Source organism: Choloepus didactylus, chromosome 2, assembly GCF_015220235.1.
Source record: "Choloepus didactylus isolate mChoDid1 chromosome 2, mChoDid1.pri, whole genome shotgun sequence".
In the NCBI taxonomy this organism is placed as follows: Eukaryota; Metazoa; Chordata; class Mammalia; order Pilosa; family Megalonychidae; genus Choloepus; species Choloepus didactylus.
The window spans coordinates 117034333-117052273 of NC_051308.1; the positions used below are offsets into that span (position 1 = coordinate 117034333).

The 17941-nt window shown below is 51.4% G+C and overlaps 2 non-coding genes and 1 pseudogene across 2 annotated transcripts; 1 reads left to right on the plus strand and 2 right to left on the minus strand.

Moving 5' to 3' along the window:
* Nucleotides 1-4046: 4046 nt before the first annotated feature.
* On the minus strand, nucleotides 4047-4210 carry LOC119528339. Its single transcript, XR_005215646.1, has one exon. It is a non-coding gene; the product is annotated as a U1 spliceosomal RNA (small nuclear RNA).
* Nucleotides 4211-8233: 4023 nt separating this feature from the next.
* On the plus strand, nucleotides 8234-8306 carry TRNAV-CAC. The gene has a single exon. It is a non-coding gene; the product is annotated as a tRNA-Val (tRNA).
* A 7218-nt stretch (nucleotides 8307-15524) lies between these two features.
* LOC119528384 lies at nucleotides 15525-15626 on the minus strand (annotated as a pseudogene).
* Nucleotides 15627-17941: the final 2315 nt, after the last annotated feature.

Genomic DNA, 17941 nt, shown 5'->3' on the forward strand with positions numbered 1-17941 from the left:
CATCCATGCTGTCACATGTTTCACAATCTGGTTCCGTCATAGTGCCGCATAATATTCCATCGTGTGTAAATACCACATTTTGTGTATCCACTTACCTGTTGAAGGACATTTGGATTGTTTCCATCTCTTGGCAATTGTGAATAATGCCACTATCAACATCGGTGTGCAAATATCTGTTCGTGTCACTGCTTTCAGAGAATAAATACCGAGAAGTGAAATTGCTGGATCGAAGGTGTAGCAACTGGTGGCCTGAGAAAAACAGGCCTGCAGATCTTTGGTGCACAGCAGTCTGCATGACCTAGGCAGCTAAATGTTTAACTTATTGTCTTTCTAAGCCAGTAAATAGAAAAAGGGTAAATTTACCTTAAAATGTAACTTTATGGGAAGCAGGCAGGAAGTGAGAGACTCAGCCTCACAAAAAGAGCAAAATGTAATTGTTCAAGTGTTATTCTAGTTCTTCTTGCACCCCCCCCCCCCAGGTCAGAGTAACCTGTTCCTGCATCTATGCTCCCCCACCCTTAGAAAGGCCTTTGTCTTAAACACTTATAAAAGGCTTTCTGTCCGCTTTGCATCACTCGGTCGTCTTACCTGTGAATGCGATGCCTGCCTGGCCTGAGAGAGCCGTCATGATCTCTCCATGACTTCTCACCCTGTAAGTAAGCTCTGAATAAAAGTTCATGTGTCGAAAAATGCTCGTTGTCTTCTTTGGCCTTTGGACTGGCATGGCCCTCTTGGTCTGCGACAGAAGAGTAACTCCCTATCAAGTTTTCTGAGGAACTGCCAGACTGTCTTCCAGAGTGGCTGTACCATTATACGGTCCCACCAACAATGAAGAAGAGTTCCAATCTCTCCACAAACTCTCCAGCATTTGTAGTTTCCTGTTTGTTTAATGGCAGCCATTCTAATTGGTGTGTGAGATGATATCACATTGTGGTCTTAATTTGCACCTCTCTAAAAGCTAGTAAAGATGAACCCTTTTTTATCATTGTGTTCTTTCCTCTTGAGAGAAATGTCTTTTCATATCTTTTATAATTAGGTTGTTTGTACCATTGTCATTGAGTTGAAGGATTTCTTCATACATGAAAGATATCAGTCTTTTATCAGATACATGGTTTCCAAATATTTTTTCCCATTGAGTTGGCTGCCTCTTCAGCTTTTCCATGAATTCCTTTGAGGTACAGAAGCTTTTGGTTTTCAGGAGTTCCCATTTATCTATTTTTTCTTTCATTGCTTGTGCTTTGGGGGTAAGATTTAAGAAGCGATCCCCTAATATAGGGTCTTGAAGTTGTTTCCCCATATTATCTTCTAGTAGTTTTATGGTACTGTCTCTTATATTGAGGTCTTTGATCCATTTTGAGTCAATTTTTTTTGTAGGGTGTGAGATAGGGGTCCTCTTTCAAACTTTTGGTTATGGATATCCAGATCTGCCAGCTCCATTTGTTGAAGACATTATTATGTCTCCCATCTGCTTTTGCGTTTTCAGATTTCTTGTAAAAGACTTTCGACTGGGAGGCTTAGCTCATTGATGATAGCCCTCAGTATCTAATATTGACATGCAAAGTTGTATATTTTCCTCCAAGAACTGGTTTAGTTGCACCTTCTGCAGTGTACACAGCACGTTCATTTCCATTCAGTTCACAATATTTTCTAAGTTCTATTTTCATCTCTTCCTTCAAAAAAGAATTCTAAACTGCCAAATACATGGGATTTCCTTCCTATGGTTTTGTAACTGAATTCTAGATGCTAGTTGATCCTCTTCAAATGTCTCACAATGAGCATATTCTCCTCTGGAGAGTCTCTGATCTTGCCTCTGACAGGCACTTGGGGAACACCACACCAATCCTGGTTCCATAAGGTTCCCCACACTACCCAGGCTGTGTGCTAGAACGGGAAAATGCACTAGGGCTCAAGTCTCTGGCCACAATTTCTCGTGTACTTTTTAAATTTCCCCTTGTACTCTTTGTAAAGCCAAGACTGCCTTCTACAAAGAACCCTGGGATTTGAAGGGACAGGGCCAGATCGCATCACCTTACCATGGAGGTTGGGAACTGTGTTTGCACCTTAATGTGGTGATGACCACCTCCTACCAGACTTCTCAAATTCACCTGGGAAAAACCTTGACCTTTGTTCTCTTTGTCCTCAAGAACATTGAACAGAAGAGACCCAATAAACTATCATTGGCAGTAGCCCTCAGGGCAGAGGGAGCTTTGAGATCTGCATTTTTACATTTTCCACTGACACCTACAAGCGTTAATGGCAGGCTTGTCAAAAGCCTTAGTTCTAAACTTTTAAAAGCTATCCATCAAGCAAACAAACAAGTGACACAGTTAAATAAAATATATTGTTTTCTCTTCCTTTGACAACTAGACCTTCATAATCACTTTGAGGGTAAAGCTGAATTTAGAGCCCCTGGATGACTCAGATGCCACACAAGAGAAAGGAAGCATGGTGAGAGCCTTTCCTTTACCGCTTGCCCACAGGCCTCCTCCAACCAGGGGGTGTTCTGCACCGGCTGCCCATGCAAGTTCCATCTACTATCTCTTCTCAAAATGCTAACGCTTGACACGTCCACACAGCCACCCCTCCACACACACTCACACACACAGCCCTGGGTGTGGAAATGCTACACGTGGGCTAAAAGACATGTGGGCAAGGAATTCTGGGATTCCAGGTGGCTGGGCTGGGTCTTTGGAGGAGAGGGGGCCACCGGCTCCACGTGGGAAAGTCCTCCACATTATCCTTGCCCAGTGAAAGAAAGTATAGCCCAAACTGGCCACTTCATATTAGGAAGTTCGCACCAGGCAAACAAAACAGAAGAGAACAGAGAAAAATCAATCAGTGTCAAGGAAGACAGCATGTTGTTTCAATTGTCCAGAGTCCTCAACCAGAGATGGTGCTAAGATAGGGAAATTTGCCCTCAAGGGCCTGAGTGTTTGCAAAAAATTGTTACAGGTGGTTTGGTTGGCCGTAGGATGGATACAAGAAAAATAATTGCGAAGCATACTTACCTGAAGTATTCTCTGCGGCATTAGTTTTGATAATGAGAGAACAGAACCAACTGATGATTCAACGGTAACTGTAGTGTATAAAAGTATATCAATATATTAGACATCAAAGCTAAGCGACGGCTCCAAAGGAGTTAGATGATAATACTGATTCAGATTGTATTACTGATAAAGATAATACGACGAGATCAAAATTCTTGGACACTAAAGGCACGTCTCACCTTTCTGCCCTTACGGAAAGCTCAGAACCACCCAAGGAAATGTGTGGTCTGGGGTGGAGGGAGGGAGGTTCCCAGGCACAAAAGAAGATTGAGACTCAAAGAACACCAGGATGGGAGAGGAGGAGGAGGAGGAGGGGAGGAACCGGGAGGAGGAAGCCAAGTGAGATGTCGGAAGCATCTGTATAACCCAGGTAGAGATCGGGCGTTTGGCTCCACGAACCTCCCTGCGACCACAGGCCACCATGCTTCCTTCTGCCTCAAAGAGGCCCCTCCTTCCTTCAGTCCACCGGCGAGACTCTGGAAAGGCCTTCTCCTCACATGGGAAGGGCGCATATCCATGCCTTCCCACCTTTCTCCTGCAGGAGCAAGCTAAACCGGCCGGGTCCCTCCCGGGAGCAATCCCCCCCCCGCCCTGAAGCGGAAACCGGAGCCAGAGCCGGACTCTCTGTTCTGGGTGTGCGGCCGGTTGGCGGGAGGGAGCGCGAGGCAGGTGGGAGAGGCGGCGGCATGAGGAGCCTTGGGCGTGAGGTGCCTGGTCGGAGAAAAGCGGGAATTGGGGCAAACGGGCCCGGGCTTGGACGAGGGGAGGATAGGAGGAGGGAGGAGGGAGGGGAGGGAGAGGGAGAGGGAAACAAAAAGCGTTAAGTTAAGCGCGGCTGCGTGGCCTTGTCGGGATCCGGGCAGGCCGAGCTCGGAGCGCTGGAAAGAGTTCAGCGAGAAATCAGCAGAGGTTAGGTAAGGCGGGCGCAGGAGGGGAGTACCGCCTACCGCCCCCGCTGGCCGAGAAATCGCAGGCCTATCATCCTCACAACGGAGAACATCGGGAAAGCTAGCACGGAACCCACCCCCCCCCCCCGCCACCGCCCCGCAAGACAAATTATGCAGCCGAGTTTCCCGCGAGAGGGGCCCCGGAGTGCAATGGACCAGCCTCGCCCTGGGAAAACCACCTTCGTGATCATGGCATCTCCGCTGCCAGGTAAGTATGCACACGCACCCCGCCCGCACACTGCAGTCCCCTCTCTCTTCACTGCGTACGCACGCTCACCACCCTCCCCGCCACCCGCCCGCCGCCATCCTTCCAAACCGCTCTCGCCACAGTCACTCGCGCCCCAGTCGCCAACCACGGCCCACGGCACCGCCCCTTCCGCCGCCTTGAAGCAGCCGCCGCAGACCTCCAGCCACTGCGCTGCCTCATCTGCATACCGCACAGGCTGCCTCTGTCGGGTCACTCAGCGTCACCTCCCTGGGTCTCACTCTCCTCTAGGGTTACAACGGATACATATTTATCGCCACACGTCTTGGGAAGCTAGACTGGAAAAGAGGAAATGTGGAACGTACCTAGGTGGGACTGAACTATACCATCCGTTGCCTGGTTACGGGTTTTGCTGACACATCCCATCGTGTTCATCTTGTGGTGTTCATTTTTACCCCTACTTTCCGCTCATCGCACCGATGACACTTTTCCATTTTTGCGTAGCTCACAAGCCGCCTGCGTTGGGCCCTGCACCGCCTCACTTACTCTACAGACAACGACCTGCAGCCCTCGAGGACCTCACCCAGCCGCTCGCATCCCTCCCACCCTCGCGGGTAGCGCGCCCCAGTCACCTCCTCCAAAGGCCTAGTAAGCGTTTTAACAGCAAACGGAGCCGAGGAGCAGGAGCTGACCCCGTCATTTCCGAGGGAGGCATTCCAATCGCCATGAATTGGCCTCTGCCTCTGCCTCTCTGCCTCTGGCCCTGCCTCTGCCTCAGTTACTCGGAGCTCAGTCAGAACTGCGCCCTTCGGGAGGCGGTGGCAAAGTACGCGGACTCGACCGGAATGCGGCCCGACGGGGATTTGAATCTCTGCCTGGCATAGCTCTGTAGACCTGGGCGGATGCTCCGGTCTCGAAAGGTCTCGAAAGCCACTCTTCCCTGCGTGTGATGCAGATAAAGCAAGAACCTCTGCGTCCTCAGGGAAAGAAGGGGGAAGTGTTTCGAAGAGGGCTTCCTACAGCAAGCTAAGCGGCTGGATGGCCAGCACCGGTTTAGGACGCGCCCAGCTGGACTTCGTTATTTCCCGCTCACCGGCATTTTGGGGTTCCTTGCGCCGGCACGTGTGCATTTGGCTTCTGCGACACACTACTGTTACGCGGACGAAGGGGAAGTTTCCAGCGTGAAGAGATACATTGCAAAAGGGTTCCCAGACCGGGAATCAAACCGCGAAGTCGAAGTGAATACACCGGATAACCAGGCTGTGGGCCACAAGGGAGCTTCAGCTTGCTCCTTTTTCTTTCTGTATCCTGCCGACGATCCCTCCTTGCACTGAGCTCGGAGAAGCTATGGCCCGCCTACCCTTCCGGATGCCGCCAACCCCTCCAGGGATGTCCCCGAAGGTCGTTCCTCCCTGCTTTCTCCAAAAGACCAGCCAGCATGCGACGCACCCACCGTTCTGCCAGGCCCATGGGCGCGCCTGCGAAACCCACCAGGTCCGTAAGTGACAGAGTGCGTTGATGGTCTTGGTAGCTCCAACGAACTGATCTAGGGATACGCCATTCCAAGGAGGCAACGTTAGGAGAGATGGTCTCCTGATCAAGGGCAGTAGAGGAGGCTGAGGCTGCCGGGAGGAGGTAAGAGAGGAAGCACCGCGGGTGAGAATGGGCCCATCACTGAGGCCCTTCACCCCAACCCCCAGCATTTCCAGCACATACACACGCCAAGTAGACCTAACCGCTTGGGTGGAGTTCTCTTTCAAGCAAGCCTCCCAAGCCCTCCCAGGCTTTGACTTGAACCCTGGATGTTCCCCCAGAAAACCTTCTGCACCTGCAGTTTTCAATATTAATTGATGGTAACTCCAACCTTCCAACGCTCCTGAAAATCAAACAAACAAAACAGAACAAAAACAAACAAACAGAAAAAAAACAAAACAAAAAACAACAACAACAAAACAGACTTCTCCGTGACTCCTGTGTTTCCCTCATAAACCTGCACACTATTGGTCAGAAATTCATGTTTTCTTCTCTGCGAAGTGTAGATGTTGGCCAATGAAATCCTTCCCTTTCGTGATCTCTGCATTTCAGTAAATGACTCTTCTGACAAAGGAGGGGAGGTCAATTTAATGCGCGACCCTCCACTCGCTCAGAATTTAGGGTTTGAGGAAATTGAATTCGGATGCTGGGTTTGGGTCGCCATTGCTGCTGCCACTCAGAATTGGCCTCGAGACCCAGGAACATGGCTGACGCTGCCTTGGTGCGGCTCCTTTCGCCGGATCGCATCAGGTAGCACAGAATCTTGGGGTGGGACTTTACCGGGTTAGCAAGAAACCGGCCAGTCGCAGGTGGCGCGGGGTTCTACGGCTCACACGGAGAGTTGCAGGTCCCGTGATGCTGCCTGCCCTTTCCGCTCCTGTAGGAGAAGGATAATTGCCCCCTTTGTCCTATCGAGGAGGGGCCCTAAAGGGTTCTGACCCGATAGGAAGGTGGTGAAACCTCTTACTCTTCGTGGTCAGGGTAGGCGGGAGAGAAGACCCAAGAGAGAAGGAGTGGCGGATTGGGGGTGGAAAGAGTCATGAAATTTTCTGATCTAAAGCTACCATGAAGTCCGCTTGGTCTTGAGCTGGGCCCTCCATCGCTGGGGAAGATACCTTGGACCAGTCGCGCCACGTCTCCAGTTTGAGGAAAAGCAGGACATGCCAAACACCGCGATCAGCTTTCCAGTGAGCACGTGACCCTCGACTTCTCCGGATTGGAATCCCCTGAACTTCTGGAGTGAAAGGAGCACTGAAACCACCGCAAAAGAAAATACATTGTTGGGGCGAAAATCGCACAATCTTCCCCCGACATCAGAGAAAGAGAGAGAGAAACAGAGAGTGAGGGAGAGAGAGAGAGAGAGATGGAGGGAGGGAGAGAGAATGTGACGGTCTTTCAGCAAAAAGAAACTCTCTCTTCCCTTTGGCTTTTTGTTGTGATGACAACGTGTAGACGTCTCCAGACGCTACCTTTCTCTGAAAACCGCCCTTGGTCTGTGTGAAAACTGGCAGTCCACGACCTGTTGATCAAGGAACGTATTTAAAAGGCAAACAAAACGATGGCTCAAGTATGGAAAAGGGTGAATAAAAGTGCCCTTGGAAGAGAAACTCAAGACAGGTAAGGAATCATTGGAGCGATTGTGAAATCTGTGTGGGCTTGTCCCTGGGTCCTCCACCTGGTCAACGCCCTGATACTTTTGCAGTCGTTACTCAGCCTCGAGACTAGCCTTCAAAGGAAGTCAGTAGAGGCGGCCGAGTGTGTGTGGACCTGTGTTGGAGGTTCGAGGCTTTCCATCAGTCGAATGTCTTTGCCTCGGTACCGGCGAAAACCCGAAGGCCTGACGGAAGTACTGGACTTCAACTGAGTGGAATAGAAGGAGCGACAGCGGCAGGCAAAGGAGGAGTCCCCTTTGTCGGGGAAGACAACGCAGAGACGTTGAGGCGAAAGGGCTTTCCAGGAACGCGAGCAGGTCTGGCCCATCGGAAGTCTAGGGAAGAGACGGCCGGTTCCCGGGTGAACTTGAAGCATGGATCATCTGTCAGGAGCCAAGAACCCCAAGCGCCGGTGCCGTGAAGAGTGCCACCGAGACTCTCGTCCGCAACCCGGGAGGCGCGGTGTCCGCGGTGGGGAGCGTCGGGGACGCGGCGGAGCAGCAGAAACGGCCGGCTCCTGCAGCTCCCGGGAGCTGGAGAGCCTGTCAAGGCGAATCCTGTCCATGGGCGCTTAGTTCCAGAACCAAGCGAGATGCGGAAGACTGAATCCAGCGTGTGGGGCTCGGGGTCCTTAGGCGCAAAACCCTAAGCCAGGGCCTTTGGGTCGCAGCAGTCTCCTCTGCCCCAAAGAATCTCGCGGTGCTCTCCGAGACCTTTTTCCACCACTTGGCTGCTGGTGCACGAATTTTTCGAAACCCAGTTGAGTTTGGTACATTGCAAACCCCAGCAGTTGGGGACAGCAGGGCGGGGATTTTCCAGGACGCATCACCATCCGCGGTAAGCCGTGCGGTTTCCGTAGTGTAGTGGTTATCACGTTCGCCTCACACGCGAAAGGTCCCCGGTTCGAAACCGGGCGGAAACAGCTTCCTTTTCCTGACCCCACTCTCCCGATACTCTGCACTCCGTGGTGCTTGCTTGACACCTACCGAGTGGTGGCAGGCACTGGACGAATGCAGCCAGACCCAGGTCTTAGGCGCCTGGATTCGCAGTGTTCCGCGCGGAAGTGCCAAGGGCCTTCGGCACCGCCTCTTGCCCAGCATCCTACCCTTCCCTGTTCAACTGCACTCACTCAAAACCAGTTGACCCCGTCGCTTCTTTTCCGGTCTCTTAATTCTCCACCTATCTATTTGTGCATCCTGTTGTCACTAGCAAAACTGCCTTGTCTTGCGTAGCTTCTAGGGAGTCGCAAAGTCAGACAGTACAGTTCTCTTTTTCTACACAAGGCTCACTAAAGTTTGAAATGTGCAGAAACCGGGATAACTGTCACACGGATCAAAGTATGATGTTTGAAGTTCAAACCCTCTCTTTTCAGGGTGAGACACAGGTGCTCACATGTACTGGTTGCCCCCTAGTGGCCACAAGTCCTCTGCTGTAACCGCGGGGGCGGGGTGGGGGGTGTCTTTAACACTCAGCACTGAGTCTGGATATTTTCCTGAAAAACAGCCAACCAACCAACCAATCAGACAGACAAACTTCTAACTAACTAAATAAATAACTAACTAATAAACAAACAAACTCACTTTTCAGGCAGGATTTTGGTTTTAGGAAAAGTTTCTTTAGTTATGCACAACCATGAAATGTTCAAAGAAAGCCTTGTGAGATTTCTAATTTCCCCTTCCTGCTAGGAAAGACAGAGCCCTCTGTTGCAAGCTGGAGATTGAGGCAGAGTTGACTTTTCACTGCCTATGAAAGAACATGGGTGTAAGAATAAGATGATGCAGAGTGGAGAAGAAAAGCCTGGAAACAGAAAACCGCTTGCCATGTCTGGAAGTGGCTGTCAGAAAGAGAACATCCTGGATGGGCATATCCAGCGAAGAGGAACTTCAGTGGAAACAGCAGTTTTTAAGGCCATGTTTAACATTTTTCTTTGGCTATATATAATTTTTCCTTCCTGTCTAGGGGCGGGGGAGGGGTGAGGGGCGCGTTGGTACAGGTGAGCTTGGTGTGTTTATGATGCAGTGTTTTGGAGTGAATAAAATGACCGTAAGACTACAAATGTTCATCAGCGATCCTCCTAGCCTCATCTTAGGTCCCAGAAACAGTGCATTTAGAAAGTAAAATGGGCCCAACCTGGCGAGTTTACCTAGGAAAATGCAATCAAAACTAAGGGCGGAGTGCTTGTGATGGTGGCACTCAGTGTGGCTTTTCCGACTACAGTGGATTCCCTAGTTCCTTCACACAAGATCCTTTCTTCAAGGAAGGGCAAGTTGCATCCTTGGGATCCACAGAGCTGCCGGAAAGGGAAGCTTAATTGCTCTTCGTCACAGAGGACTAGGGATTGCATACTCCGTGGTAGGCGGGTCAAGGTCGTCTGCTTTGTGTACTTGGGCAAACTGGAGGCCAGCCATGGGAGCAACCGGTTCCCGAGGAGGTCGTCGTCTTGGTCCTTTTAGCTATGGGAATCTCGCGGGATTTCTTCCCTCCCCTTTGAGCTAGTTCTCCCCAGCACCTTCCCGAACAGGAGAGGACTCAGCGCCTTTCTCTCCAGTCAGGACTCTTTGGGAGCTCCTCTTGGACAGGACCAAAGGGGCGGCTGGTTTCCCCGACATGTCCCTCATAGCTAAGCGTCTCCGGGGCTCAGGCTGAGCCAGGACGTCACTGCCGTCCGGTGGGAGCGAGAGGAGCCGGGGTGCGGCGAATGTTGGGGGTGACCAAATCTAACCACATTGGCTCCCAAACGGCGCACCCACTCGTCGGGTGTTCGGGGAAGCGGGAAACGTGGCGGCTCTCCTCTGCAGGCCGGACAAAAAGACATATGAGGTCCTAAAGGGTCGAGACGATACTCGCTGAGATCACCCACATCCCTCCTAAAAGACCTGGAGGAAACGCTGATTTCGAGGCCACGGCTGAAGAAAAGCGCAAGGGCGGTGCAGCCGCTCGGTGCGGAGATTAAGGTCTCAAATCCTAAGGAACGGCAGTGTAAGCTTGGGCGCGATGCTTCGTGGCTCTGGAAGGCCACTCCCGTACGAGCGTGAAAGGGAGAATACGAAGACCGTGGCGCCCAGGGAAGCTGAGCCTCATCGTTACCTCCCGTGTCTACCTGGGGCCGAGTGCTGTGAGGCTGGGTTCGGAGTAGCATTCGTAGTTTAGTGGTAGAATTCTTGCCTCACACGCGGTAGACCCGGATTCGATTCCCGGCCAATGCACTGGGTGCCCCGCGGCTCCTGGTCCCACCGCTTCCCTACCCTCTCGAAGGCTTAGATTAGCAAGTGCACTCACTCAGCCCATCGGTTCCTTCGCAATACGCTGGGGTCCTCCCTGCCAGGAGCAGCGGCCCCGAGAAAGCCAACCCAAACCCGCACAACTCACTGGAGAACCCACACTTAACATCCTTCGTCTATTCTTTTGTCTTTTTATTTCTAAACTCCTGCTTTCATATTGAATTTCTGCTCACATGTGGGTGTTTGTTTATTTTTGTTTTTTAACTATCTTTATCAAAAAAATTAAAAAACAAAGAAAACATTTCAAACCAAACAAAACAATCAGAAAAATGAATAACCTAAAATAACTACATTGCTTCCAACATGTTCCTAGCATAACCCGCCCTCACTCCCCACCCCCACCCCCACCAAAATTAACAAACCATAGCCGTTCCTGAGCATTCCCATAACATTAAGGTTACCTTGCACACCTTATCTGTTCTTCTTAGGTGATCGTTCCCGCTTCACTAGTTGCTGTCTCTCTCTGTGTCCCCTACCTTCTGCCACATGAGACATTGATTTTACATTTTTCGCAGAGCTCACATTAGTGGTAACATACAGTCTCTCTTTTTGCGCCTGGCTTATTTCACTCAGCATTCCGTCTTCGAGGTTCATCCATGTTGTCATATGTTTCACGACCTCGTGCCTTCTTACTGCCGCGTAGTATTCCATCGCGTGTATGTACCACATTCTGTGTATCCACTCATCTGTTGGAGGGCATTCGAATTGTTTCCATCTCTTGGCAATTGTGAGTAATGCCACTATGAACTTTGGCTTGCAAATATCTGTTCGTGTCACTGCTTTTGGAGAACATATACCTCGAAGTGAAACTGCTGGATGGAAGGGTAACTCAATATCTAGTTTTCTGAGGAACTGCAGACTGTCTTCCAGAGTGGCTATGCCGTTATACCGTCCCAGCAACACTGAAGAAGAGTTCCAATCTCTCCACAATCTCTCCAGCATTTGTAGTTTCCTGTTTGTTTAATGGCAGCCATTCTAATTGGTATGAGATGGTATCTCACTGTGGTCTTAATTTGCATCTCCCTCATAGCTAGTGAGGATGAACACTTTTTTTTTTCATGTGTTTTTTAGCCATGTGTATTTCCTCTTCAGAGACACGTCTTTTCATATCTTTTATCATTGGGTCGTTTGTACTCTTGTCATTGAGTTGTAGGGTTTCTTCACATGTGACAGATATCAGTCTTTTATCAGATACATGGTTTCCAAATATTTCCTTCCCACTGAGTTGGCAGCCTCTTCACCTTTTTGACAAATTCCTTTGGGGTGGAGAAGCTTTTGGTTTTCAGGAGTTTTTCCATATATCTATTTTTTCTTTCATTGTTTGTGCTTTGGGGGTAAGGTCTAAGAAGGGACCTCCTAATACAGGGTCATGCAGATGTTTCCCTACATTACCTTCTAGCAGTTTTATGGTACTAAGTAGTCTTTGATGCATTTTGAGTTAATTTCTGTGTAGGGTGTGAGGTAGGGGTCCTCTTTCATTCTTTTGGATATGGAAATCCAGGTCTCCCAGCTCCGTTTGTTGAAGAAACTGTTATGGCTCCCATCTGCTTTTGCTATTTTCAGTCTTCATGTAAAAGTCTTTCAACTGGGAGTCTTAGCTCACTGATGATCGTCCTAAGTATCTCATATTCACATGGAAAGCTGCATATTGTCCTCTAAGGACTGGTTTAGCTGCACCTTCTTCAGCGTACACAGCACATGAATTTCCATTCAGTTCAGAGTATTTTCTAAGTTCCCTTTTCATCTCTGCCTTCAAAAAAGAATTCTAAACTGCCAAATACATGGGATCTCCTTCCTATGGTTTTGTAACTGAATTCTAGAGGCTGGTTGATCCTCCTCAAATGTCTCACGATGAGCATATTCTCCTCCCGAGAGTCTGTGATCTTGCCTCTGACAGGCGCTTGGGGAATGCCACACCAATCCTGATGCCCTAAGGTTCCCCCGACTACCCAGGCTGTGTACTTGAATGGGAAAATCCACTAGAGGTCAAGTCTGTGGCCACGATTTCTCGTGTACTTTTTAAACTTCCCCTTGTACTCTTTGTAAAGCCAAGACTGCCTTGCACAAAGAACCCTGGGATTTGAAGGGTCAGGGCCAGATCGCATCACCCTTACGCTGGGAGGTGGGAATTGGGGTTCCACCTTAGGGTGGTGAGGACCACCTCCTACGGGACATCTCAAATTCGCCTGGGAAAAACCTTGACCTTTGTTGTCCTTGTCCTCAAGAACACTGAACAGAAGAGACCCAATAAACTAGAGTTGGCACTCGGCCTCAGGGCAGAGGGAGCTTTGAGGTCTGCATTTCTACGTTCTCCACTGACACCTGCACGTGTTAGTTGCAGGCTTACCAAGGGCCTCAGGTCTAAACTTTTAAAAGCTATCCGTCAAACAAACAAACAAGCACACAAGCCACACAGTTAAATAAAATATATTGTTTTCTCTTCCTTTGACAACTAGACCTTCGTAATCACCTGGAGGGTAAAGCTGAATTTAGAGTCCCTGGATGACTCAGATGCCACACCAGAGAAAGGAAGCATGGTGAGAGCCTTTCCCTTACCACTTGCCCACAGGCCTCCTCCAACCAGGGGTGTTCTGTACCGTCTACTCATGCAAGCCCCATTCACTAACTATCTCTTCCCAAAAGGCTATCCCTTGACACCTCAACAAAGCCTCCCTTCCCCCCGCCTCCCCGCACACACACCACCCTGGGTGTGGAAACGCAACACGTGGGTGAGGAATTCTGGGATTCCCTGTGGCTTTGATGGGTCTTTGGAGGAGAGGGGGCCACGGGCTCCATGTGGGAATGCCCTCCACATTATCCTTGCCCAGCGAAAGAAAGTATAGCCCGAACTGGCCACTTCGTGTTAGGAAGTTGGCACCAGGCAAACAAAACAGAAGAGAGCAGAGAAAAATCAATCAGTGTCAAGGAAGCCAGCATGTTGCGTCAACTGTCCAGAGTCCTCAACCTCAGATGGTGCCAGTCTAGGGAAGCTTGCCCTCAAGGGCCTGAGTGTTGGCACAAATTGTTACAGGTATTTTGGTTGGCCGTAGGATGGACACAAGAAAAATAATTGCCAAGCATACTTACGTGGTGTATTCTCTGCGGCATTAGTTTTGATAATGAGAGAACAGAACCAACTGATGATTCAAGGGTAACTATAGTGTTTAAAGGTATATCAATGTATTCAGACATCAAAGCTAAGCAACTGCTCCAGAGAAGGAGTTAGATGATAATACTGATTTTGGTGGTGTGCCAGTTTGAATGTATTGTGTCCCCCAAATGCCATTATCTTTGTTGTAATCTTGTGTGAGCAGACGTTGTCAGTGTTGATTAGATTGCTTTGAGTGTTTCTTTGGCGATGTGCCACACCCAGCCGTGGGTGATGACTCTGATTGGATAATTTCCATGGAGGTGTTGCTGCACCCATTCAGGGTGGGTCTAAGTTGAGTCACTGGAGCCGTATAAATGAGCTGACATAACAGAAGGAACTCAGCGTAGCTGTGAGTGACATTTTGAAGAGGAGCTACGGCCAAGTGGGACACTTTGAAGAAAACACAGGAGCTGCAGATGAGAGACGGTTTGAAGACGGCCGTTGAAGGCAGACTTGCTCCTGAGAAACTGAGAGAGGACCAATATCCCAAGTGCCACTAAGAGTGACATTTTTGAGGAACTGCAGCCTAGAGAGGAACGTCCTGGGAAAAGCCATTTTGAAACCACAACTTTGGAGCACATGCTGGCCACGTGACTTCCCAGCTAACATAGGTTTCCTGGACACCATTGGCCATCCTCCAGTGAGGTACCCGATTGCTGATGTGCTCCCTTGGACACTTGATGGCCATAAGACTGTAACTGTGTAACCAAATAACCCCCCTTTTATAACAGCCAATCCTTCTCTGGTGTTTTGCATTCTGGCAGCATTAGCAAACTAGAACAGGTGGTATTACTGATAAAGATAATACGACGAGATCAAAATTCTTGGACACCAAAGGCACGTCTCACCTTCCTTCCCTTACGGAAAGCTCAGAACGACCCAAGGAAATGTGTGGTCTGGAGTGGAGAGAGGGAGGTGGTTCCCAGGCACAAAAGGAAGATAGGGACTCGGAGAACACCAGGACAGAAGAGGAGGAGGAGGACGGGGAGGGGGAGGAGCAAGCCTATTGAGATGTCGGAAGCATCTGTATAACCCAGGTAGGGATCGGCGCTCGGCTCCACGAACCTCCCTGCGACCACAGGCCACCATGCTTCCTTCTGCCTCAAAGAGGCCCCTCCTTCCTTCAGTCCACCGGCGAGACTCTGGAAAGGCCTTCTCCTCACATGGGAAGGGCACATGTCCCATGCCTTCCCACCTTTCTCCTGCAGGAGCAAGCTAAACCGGCCGGGTCCCTCCCGCGAGCAATCCCCCCGCCCTGAAGCGGAAACCGGAGCCAGAGCCGGACTCTCTGTTCTGGGTGTGCGGCCGGTTGGCGGGAGGGAGCGCGAGGCAGGTGGGAGAGGCGGCAGCATGAGGAGCCTTGGGCGTGAGGTGCCTGGTCGGAGAAAAACGGGAATTGGGGCAAACGGGCCGGGGCTTGGACGAGGGGAGGATAGGAGGAGGGAGGGGAGGGGAGGGAGAGGGAGAGGGAAACAAAAAGCGTTAAGTTAAGCGCGGCTGTGTGGCCTGTCGGGATCCGGGCAGGCCGAGCTCAGAGCGCTGGAAAGAGTTCAGCGAGAAAACAGCAGAGGTTAGGTAAGGCGGGTGCGGGAGGGGAGTACCGCCCACCGCCCCCGCTGGCCGAGAAACCGCAGGTCTATCATCGTGACAACGACAACGGAGAACGTCGGGAAAGCTAGCCCGCAACCCAACCCCCACCCCACCCCCCACCCCCGCCGCCCCGCGAGAGGGACCCCGGAGTGCAATGGACCAGCCTCGCCCTGGGAAAACCACCTTCGTGACCATGGCATCTCCGCTGCCAGGTAAGTATGCACACGCACCCCGCCCGCACACTGCAGTCCCCTCTCTCTTCACTGCACTCGCACGCTCACCACCCTCCCCGCCACCCGCCCGCCGCCATCCTTCGAAACCGCTCTCGCCACAGTCACTCGCGCCCCAGCCGCCAACCACGGCCCACGGCACCGCCCCCTCCGCCGCCTTGAAGCAGCCGCCGCAGACCTCCAGCCACTGCGCTGCCTCATCTGCATACCTCACAGGCTGCGTCTGTCGCGTCACTCGGCGTCACCTCCCTGGGTCTCACTCTCCTCTAGGGTTACAACGGACACATATTTATCTCCACACCTCTTGGGACGATAGACTGGAAAAGAGGAAATGCGCGCGGTTCCTAGCTGGGGTGAACTATTCCATCCGTTGCCGGGTTATGGGGTTTTGCTTTGACACGTCCCATCGTGTTGATCTTGTGGTGTTCATTTTTACCCCTACCTTCCGCTCATGGCACCGATGACACTTTTCCATTTCTGCGTAGCTCACAAGCCGCCTGCGTTGGGCCCTGCACCGCCTCACTTACTCTACAGACGACGACCTGCAGCCCTCGAGGACCTCACCCAGCCGCTCGCCTCCCTCCCACCCTCGCGGGTAGCGCGCGCCCACTCACCTCCTCCAAACGCCCGGTAAGCGTTTTAACAGCAAACGGAGCCGAGGAGCAGGAGCTGACCCCGTCATTTCCAAGGGAGGCATTCCAATCGCCATGAATTGGCCTCTGCCTCTGCCTCTCTGCCTCTGGCCCAGCCTCTGCCTCAGTTACTCGGAGCTCAGTCGGAACTGCGCCCTTTGGGAGGCGGTGGCAAAGTACGCGGACCCGACGGGAAGGTGGCCCGACGGGGATTCGAATCTCTGCATGGCATGGCTCTGTAGACCTGGGCGGATGCTCAGGAACCCTCGTAAGCCACTCTTCCCTGCGTGTGATGCAGATAAGGCAAGAACCTCTGCGTCCTCTGGAAAAGAAGGGGGAAGTGTTTCGAAGAGGGCCTCCTACAGCAAGCTAAGCGGCTGGGTGGCCAGCACCGGGTTTAGGACGCGCCCAGCTGGACTTCTCTATTCCCCCTCACCGGCATTTTGGGGTTCCTTGCGCCGGCACGTGTGCATTTGGATTCCGCGGCACACTACTATTAGGCGGACGAAGGGGAAGTTTCCAGCGTGAAGAGAGACATTGCAAAGGGGTTCGCCCACCGGGAACCAAACCGCAAAGTCGAAGTGAATACACCAGATAACTAGGCTGTGGACGACAAGGGAGCTCAGCTTGCTCCTTTTCTTTTCTGTATCCTGCCGACTGTATCGCTCCTTGCACCGAGCTGGGAGAAGCTATGGCCCGCCTACCCTTCCGGACGCCGCCAACCCCTCCAGGGATGTCCCCGAAGGTCGTTTCTCCCTGCTTTCTCCAAAAGACCAGCCAGCATGAGAAGCACCCAGCGTTCTGCCAGGCCCATGGGCGCGCCTGGGAAACCCTCCAGGTCCGTAAGTCACGGAGTGCGTTGATGGTCTCGGTAGCTCCAACGAACTGATCTAGGGATACGCCATTCCAAGGAGGCAGCGTTAGGAGAGACTGTCTCCTGATCAAGGGCAGTAGACGAGGCTGAGGCTGCCGGGAGGAGGTAAGAGAGGAAGCACCGCGGGTGAGAATGGGCCCATCACTGAGCCCCTCTCCCCAAACCCCAGCGTTTCCAGCACATACACAGGCAAGTGGACCTAGACAGATGCACACCTCTTGGGTGGAGTTCTCTTTCAAGCAAGCCTCCCAAGCCCTCCCAGGCTTTGACTTGAACCCTGGATGTTCCCCCAGGAAACCTTCTGCACCTGCAGTTTTCAATATTAGTTGATGGTAACTCCATCCTTCCAACACTGCTGAAAATCAAAGAAACCAACAGATAAACATAACAAAACAAAAACAAAACAAAACAACAACAACAAAACAGACTTCTCCTTGACGCCCGTGTCTCCCCCATAACCCTGCACCCTATTGGTCACAGATTCATGTTTTCTCGTCTGCGAAGTGTAGACGTTGGCCAATAAAATCCTTCCCTTTCGTGATCTCTGCATTTGAGCAAATGACTCTTCTGACAAAGGAGGGGTGGTCAATTTAACGCGCGACCCTCGACTCGCTCAGAATTTAGGGTTTGAGGAAATTGAATTCGGATGCTGGGTTTGGGTCGCCATTGCCGCTGCCACTCTGAATCTGCTCTTCCTGGTCTGTCCTCGAGGCCCAGGAACATGGCTGAGGCCACCTTGGTGCGACTCCTTTAGCCGGATCGCATCAGGTAGCACAGAATCTTGGGGTGGGACTTTACC